We start from the raw sequence: 7946 nt of genomic DNA, 5'->3' as shown, positions 1-7946 counted from the left end.
AGCCATCTTCCATCGTCATATTTAGTATTTTATTATGCAGTATTTTATTCTCTTGCATAGATTGTTGACTTTTAGTATGAATTTGGTTGGCTAAACTCTATATTTGTTGGGATTTGAGGGGATCCTACCCCGTACTCGTGGTTTAACATTATTTATCGACGTTTTTATGAGTGATTTGTTTATGCTTTTGCGCTTTCTTATTTCAATTGAAGTCTAGCTAACTTCCTTTGATTATTTCATGTTGTTAATGATTTCGATAGAATAATTGACAATAGGATCGAATAGCATAGACCACGGATTTAAAATTTTAGTAGATATACGGAATTGGGTACGTGTCGATAGTGATAATTCACCCGGATGAAAGCTAGCGGATTTCATAGAACGTAATGCAATCGTGAACTATTAAATAATTGAGGATACTTGATTACTGCATGTTTATGATTAGTATTAATATAGCTCGACAGAGTATATTAATTAGTCTAGGGAATTCCGTCGAATGCACGAGTAAAAGTCGAGTATAATTATTTGAACACGAGCGGTAGGTGAACTGATAATTCCCAACAAATTCGCTTCTCATTTGATTTACATCCAATCTAATCATTGATTTCTTGATTATTTGTTCTTGCATTTTAATCATTTTAGTTATTAAATTCACTTTAGTTTAATCACCAACTCAATCTATCGTTGCTAAAGAAATTGAAGTGAAAATAAGAATATTGTAACGCAGTCCTTGTGGATCGATACTCGTATTCACTTACGTTTATTATAACTTGACTATCGTGCACTTGCGATATTTTAAATCGAGCTTTCATTTATAAAACAAATTTTGGGACCATTCACTGTGCAAGTTTTGCTCGATCAAGTTTTTGGCGCCGTTGCTGGGGACTGTTGATTCACAATTTTTTATTTTTCATTTAAATTCTTTAGTATTATTTATTTCATTATTATTTGATACTCTCATTGTGTTGCAGATTTTTCTTGTGGTGCATGCCAAGATCACTTGACGTGGAGCTTGAATTTGACCCTGAAATCGAAAGAACTTTCCGCAGACGAAGACAGCAACAAAGACTCAAAGAACAGATGGAAAGACACGAGCAAGAACGTGGAGAGGAACAGCGTGACAATAGACAAGTTGAGATACCACGTCGCATTCCGATGATGGATTATGCACAAACGTCTCTTGATGGAGCACGTCCAAGCATCGTGAGACCAGTCATCCGAGCTAACCAGTTTGAGATCAAGCCAGCTATCATTCAGATGATTCAAAACACTGTTCAATTTGGGGGAAGTGCACTTGACGACCCTAATTCTCATATAGCTGATTTTCTTGAAATTTGCGATACTTTTAAGCTTAATGCTGTGTTTGATGATGCTGTTCGTTTGCGTTTATTTCCATTTTCATTAAGAGATAAAGCTAAGGCGTGGTTAAACTGTTTGCCTGTAGGGTCTATCACTACATGGGAGGATATGGCGAAGGCATTCCTGACCAAGTACTTTCCTCCGTCGAAGACTATGAAGCTGAGAGCCGACATTACTACTTTTGCTCAATATGAGCTTGAGTCACTTTACGAGGCGTGGGAGCGATACAAGGATTTATTGAGGAGATGTCCACACCATGAGCTACCTATTGGGTTAGTTGTTCAAACTTTTTACTACGGTCTGCTTACTTCTAAGCGTACCATGATAGATGCTGCTGCCTGTGGTAACTTGCTGAGAAAAACGGCTGAGGAAGGATATGAATTATTGGAGGAGATGGCTGCTAGCAGCTATCATCCTCACTCTGATAGGCAGAAACGAGGTGCGGGAGTTAATCAAGTTACTGATTTGTCTGCGGTGTCAGCACAGTTGGAGGCTTTGAACAGAAAGATTGATGGGATGAGTGCGAGTGGATCGGCTATGCGTCTGCAAGAGATTTTCTGTGATAAGTGTGGAGGTGAGCATGACGTGCAGGATTGCCAAGATGGCAATCCATTCTATGTTCCTGAGGGAGCAAAACACGTGGGATTCCAGAACCGTCCTAGAAATGACCCTTATTCAAACTCCTATAATCCGGGATGGAGGAATCACCCAAACTTTTCGTGGGGAGGTCAAAACAACCAAAACCGCCAACAAAGAGGTCCACCACATGGGATGCACCAAGGATTCAAGCCAGAACCGCCTAGGGAGGAGAAGTCAAATTTAGAGCAAATGATGACTAAATTTATTTCTGCAACCGAGACGAGATTTCAGAATCAAGATGCATCCATAAAAGGGTTAGAGAATCAAATTGGACAATTGGCTAAGTTAATTGCTAATAGGGAGCAAGGAACTTTGCCAAGCAACACGGAGACTAACCCGAGAGAGCATGTGAAAGCTGTGGAATTGCGCAGTGGAAAGGCACTTGAGTCTAAGGAGGAAAAGAACAAGCAAGGTGAGGATGAGGTGGAACAACAAGGAGGTAAGTTTTCTAACTCTACTTTTACACCTATTGCACCGAGTAAAATTGTTATCCCCCCACCTTTTCCTGCAGCACTGAAAAAAGCTAAGTTAGATGCACAATTTGGTAAATTTCTTGAGATATTCAAAAAATTGCATATTAACATTCCTTTTGCTGATGCTTTACTGAATATGCCAAGTTATGCAAAATTCTTGAAAGATATCTTAGCAAACAAGCGGAAGCTAGAAGATCATATGACTGTGAACTTGACTGAAAATTGCTCCGCTTTAGTTCAAAACAGGATGCCTCCTAAGCAAAAAGATCCAGGGAGTTTCTCTATACCTTGCATTATTGGTGATATTAATTTTCATAAAGCTCTATGTGATCTTGGTGCGAGTATTAATTTGATGCCGTATTCTGTGTTTAGGAGACTGGGATTGGGTGAACCCAAGCCAACTAGGATGTCATTGCAGCTGGCTGACAGATCTGTCAAGTATCCACGTGGGATTATCGAAGATGTCTTGGTGAAAGTGGATAAGTTTATTTTTCCTGCAGATTTTGTAGTACTTGATATGGAGGAAGATTTGGAGATGCCTTTAATCCTAGGGAGACCATTTCTGGCTACAGGGAAAGCACTGATCGATGTTGACGAGGGAAAATTGAGACTGAGAGTTGGAGAAGAAGAAATTATTTTTGATGTCTTTAATACTCTCAAGCACACAATGCACGATGATAGTTGTTTTCGCGTTGATGTCTTAGATTCTCTTGTTTGTGATTTTGTGCAGGATGGATTGCAAGAGCCATTGGAGGCTACTCTCACTACTGAAAAACAGGAGGACGAGCTGGACGAGGAAAGGATGGAGATGGTAGCTCATTTGAATACCATTCCACCTTGGAGAAAGCAAGTGAGGCTTCGACTAGAGAAATTGGGGGATAGAAAAGATTTAATGCCTCAAAAGTCAAGCCTAGAGGAGCCACCCACTTTGGAGCTCAAACCACTACCTCCACATCTCAAGTACGTATATTTAGGAGAAAATAATAAACTGCCTGTTATTATTTCCTCTTCTTTGACAGATGATATGGAGAGTAAGCTCTTGGGAGTCCTTAAGGAGCATAGAGGAGCATTCGCTTGGAAAGTTTCGGACATCAAGGGGATAAGTCCTTCGATCTGCATGCACAAAATCCTAATGGAAGATAAGTACTCACCTCTAGCACAACCACAAAGGAGACTCAATCCAAAGATGCAAGAGGTAGTAAAAGCTAAAACGATCAAACTTCTGGACGCAGGTATTATCTATCCTATCTCTGATAGTGCGTGGGTAAGTCCTGTACAATGTGTGCCTAAAAAGGGTGGGATTACTGTTATTACCAATGAAAAAAATGAGTTGATTCCCACTAGAATCGTTACGGGTTGGCGTGTGTGCATGGATTATAGGAAATTAAATGATGCAACCCGTAAAGATCACTTCCCCTTGCCATTTATTGATCAAATGATTGAACGATTAGCCGGTCATGAATTTTACTGTTTTTTGGATGGATATTCGGGATACAACCAAATCACAATTGCACCCGAGGACCAAGAGAAAACTACTTTCACTTGCCCTTATGGTACTTTTGCGTTTAGGCGTATGCCCTTTGGTCTATGCAATGCACCTGCTACATTTCAAAGATGCATGACCGCTATTTTTCATGACATGATTGAGAATTTTCTTGAAGTTTTTATGGATGATTTCTCTATTTTTGGCTCTTCATTTGATGAATGTTTAATAAATTTGAATTTGGTGCTCATTAGATGTGAAGAGAGCAATTTGGTGTTAAATTGGGAGAAATGTCACTTCATGGTGCAAGAGGGGATTGTGTTAGGACACAAAGTATCGGAGAATGGAATCGAGGTCGACAAGGCCAAGGTGGAAGTGATCAAAAATCTACCACCACCTTCATCGATAAAGGGAGTTCGAAGTTTCCTAGGCCATGCGGGTTTTTATAGGCGTTTTATTAAGGATTTTTCTAAAATTGCTAAGCCTTTATCCTCTTTGTTGATGAAAGATGTTGAGTTTAATATTGATTCTACTTGTCTGCAGGCATTCGAAGTATTCAAGAAGAGCTTGGTGACAGCACCTGTTCTGACTGCCCCTGATTGGGAGTTACCGTTTGAGGTAATGTGCGATGCTAGTGATACAGCTGTTGGTGCGGTGCTGGGTCAAAGGAAGAACAAGGTATTTCATACCATCTACTATGCAAGTAAGACCTTAAATGATGCTCAATTGAATTACGCTACTACTGAAAAGGAATTACTTGCTATAGTATTTGCTTTTGAGAAATTTCATTCATACCTTGTTCTGTCTAAAGTGATTGTGTATACAGATCATTCTGCCCTAAAATACTTGCTTGCTAAGAAAGATGCGAAACCTAGGTTAATTAGGTGGATTTTACTATTGCAAGAATTTGATCTCGAGATTCGAGATAAAAAGGGTGTAGAAAATGTGGTTGCTGATCATCTGTCTAGGCTTGAGGATATTAGAATTAATGGCGTTAACACTGATATAGATGACTGGTTCCCTGATGAGCAATTGTTTGAGGTAAATGCGTGCCCTTGGTATGCCAATTTCGCAAATTTTCTTGTCACTGGCACACCTCCCCCAAATTTATCGTTTCACCAAAGAAAGAAATTCTTTTCTGACGTGAAATATTATTTTTGGGAGGAACCGTTTTTGTTTAAAATCTGTGCAGATGCCATGATAAGAAGATGTGTAGCGGAGGAGGAAACCAGTCAAATTCTGAACCACTGCCATGACCGTGAGGTAGGTGGTCACTTTGGACCCATACGGACGGCATCTAAGGTACTCGAATGTGGCTTCTATTGGCCAACTCTTTTTAAGGATGCTCGTTTGTATGTTCTCAATTGTGATAGATGCCAACGCACAGGTAATATTTCTAACCGTCATGAGATGCCTTTGAATAACATTATTGAGTGTGAAATATTTGATGTGTGGGGGATTGATTTTATGGGTCCTTTTCCTGCGTCTTTTACAAAGAAATTTATTTTGGTGGCAGTGGAGTATGTATCTAAATGGGTGGAGGCGGAGGCTTGTGCCACGAATGATGCACAAGTGGTGTTAAAATTTTTGAAAAAACACATTTTTAATCGATTTGGTACACCACGTGCAATCATAAGTGATGGTGGCACCCATTTTTGCAACAAATTTTTTGATAAACTGATGGGCAAATATGGTGTCACCCACAAAGTTTCCACTCCATACCACCCTCAGACTAGTGGACAAGTTGAAGTGTCCAATCGAGAGATTAAGAGGATTTTAGAAAAGACGGTTAATGTGAATCAAAAGGACTGGTCCATTCGGTTAGATGATGCTTTGTGGGCTTATCGTACTGCGTTCAAAACACCTATAGGCACTACACCATATAGGTTACTTTTTGGTAAAGCATGTCATCTACCCGTAGAATTAGAGCATAGAGCATATTGGGCGACCAAGGCACTGAACTTTGATTTTGCTCTTGCAGGTGAAAAACGACTGTTGCAGTTGAGTCAGTTGGATGAGTTCCGAGGTACAGCGTATGAACTTGCCCTATCTTACAAGGAACGCACCAAAAGAGCCCATGATAAACACATTGTAAGAAGAGAATTCAAAGTGGGTGAAGCGGTGTTGTTATACAACTCTCGCTTACGACTCTTTCCGGGCAAGCTGAAGTCAAGATGGTCAGGACCATTCGTTATAGCCGAGGTGTTCCCATCAGGTGCAGTGGTGTTGCATGATGGCAAGGAAGGGACGTTTACTGTGAACGCCCAAAGATTAAAGCACTATATTGGTGGCACGATTGAGCCACAAATTGGAGTCACTCGGCTCCAAGACAGTCGTTGAGGACATGGGTGAAAAGTCGAGCTCTAGACTATAAATTGAGAACTACTTCTACTCCTTATTCTGATTTTAATTAGATTTTTTTTTAGCATTCGCATCATTTGCATTTAGGTAGTTGCATGGCATTTGCATAAAAAAAAAAATTTTTCAAAATTTCTTCAGAAAATACCTCGCTAGGGCGGTTAGTATTGACCGCCCCAGCGAGAGGTTCAAATTTTTCATGAATTTCGGGCAGAGAGATTCTCGCTCGGGCGGTCAAAACTGAACGCCCTCGCGAACACTCGCAATTTTTTAAAAAAATTTTTAAAACAGAAAACCCCTCGCTAGGGCGGACACTTGTATCCGCCCCAGCGAGAACTCGAGTTTTTCGGACAGAAAGACTCTCGCTAGGGCGGACACTTTTGACCGCCCTAGCGAGTCGCGATTCACTTAAAAACTGCGCCACACTTCTCTCCTCTCCCACTCGAAATCCTACACTTTTCTCTCAAAATTCCGCCCCCCCACGCCAGATCTGAAGCGATTAACGTGGTTTCTTGCCAATTTACAGGTATATTTGGGAATCTCCTTTGTTTCAAAGCTCAAGACACGATTTTTCCGGGCAAATCTACACTCTCCTACCACCTACGCCGCCGCCGCCGCCATCTCTTCCGTTCTTTTCAAGCTCCGGCAACATCTACTACTCCGGGCTCCTCCTTTGTGCACTCATCTCATACCATGGATTCCAAACGCTCGAAGGTAACCCGCGGTGCCTCTAGTTCTCGATCCACCCCCTCTATATTTGTGAATGACAGGGATAGGGAGCGATGTGAGCAAGCTAAACTCCATAGAAAACCAATCCCTGAGAGGGGATGTACTTCGTGGATTTTAGATAATGTTTTTGAGGAGTTAGAAGTTGCAGGACGAGGGTGGACGAATTTTTTAGCACAACCGAATGCGGCTGTGGTGCCGGTTGTACGTGAGTTTTACGCTAACGCCCCGGAAGGGACTGAAACTAAGGCTAGGGTGAGGGGACGTCTAGTCCCATATGATCCTAAAACGATAAATGATTTGTTGGGTTTACCGACAGTGGATGATTCGGTATTCCAGGCTTGGGTGCTGAATCCGGATTACGATCTGATCATTCACACATTGTGTTATCTGGGCACTACGTGGAAGCAGCCGGGAACGTATACGGTGTTTCTTGAGAAATTTTTGAAGGTGAAGGCGGCACTTTGGTATGCCTTTCTATCGAAGAGATTGATGCCGGTAGGGCATACGAGTGATGTACAGCGGGATAGGGCGGTGGTTCTTTATGCGATCTATACCGGGATGCCTATTGATGTGGGCAAACTCATATTCGAGCAGCTTACTATCTGTATCAATTGCAACAAGTTAGCCTTTTATTTCCCCACTATCGTGACTGAGCTATGTGCCCACGCGGGTGTGATTTTCGCGAACGATGATGAGTGACTACCGCCAATGAGAGCCATCGATGAGGCTCTTCATACCTCCAAGTACGCGAAGAGACGGGATGAGCTGCCCGCTGATGTATTTTACGGTCACGTGCAAGCCGCTCCACCACCTCCGGTCTTCGGACATCCACCACCACCGCAGCCACGCCGCCGTGCCATTCGAGACCGAGTCGACGAGTTGGGCGCTTGGGCCACCTACCAGAC

The 7946-nt window shown here is 41.9% G+C and overlaps 1 non-coding gene across 1 annotated transcript; it reads right to left on the bottom strand.

The window, feature by feature from the left end:
- Positions 1–1515: 1515 nt before the first annotated feature.
- On the bottom strand, positions 1516–1622 carry LOC140833227 (small nucleolar RNA R71). Its single transcript, XR_012118359.1, has one exon. It is a non-coding gene; the product is annotated as a small nucleolar RNA R71 (small nucleolar RNA).
- Between the last annotated feature and the right edge of the window lie 6324 nt (positions 1623–7946).

Source organism: Primulina eburnea, chromosome 5 (genome assembly GCF_022965805.1).
Source record: "Primulina eburnea isolate SZY01 chromosome 5, ASM2296580v1, whole genome shotgun sequence".
NCBI lineage: Eukaryota > Viridiplantae > Streptophyta > Magnoliopsida > Lamiales > Gesneriaceae > Primulina > Primulina eburnea.
This window is presented reverse-complemented; position numbering and strand designations above follow the sequence as displayed.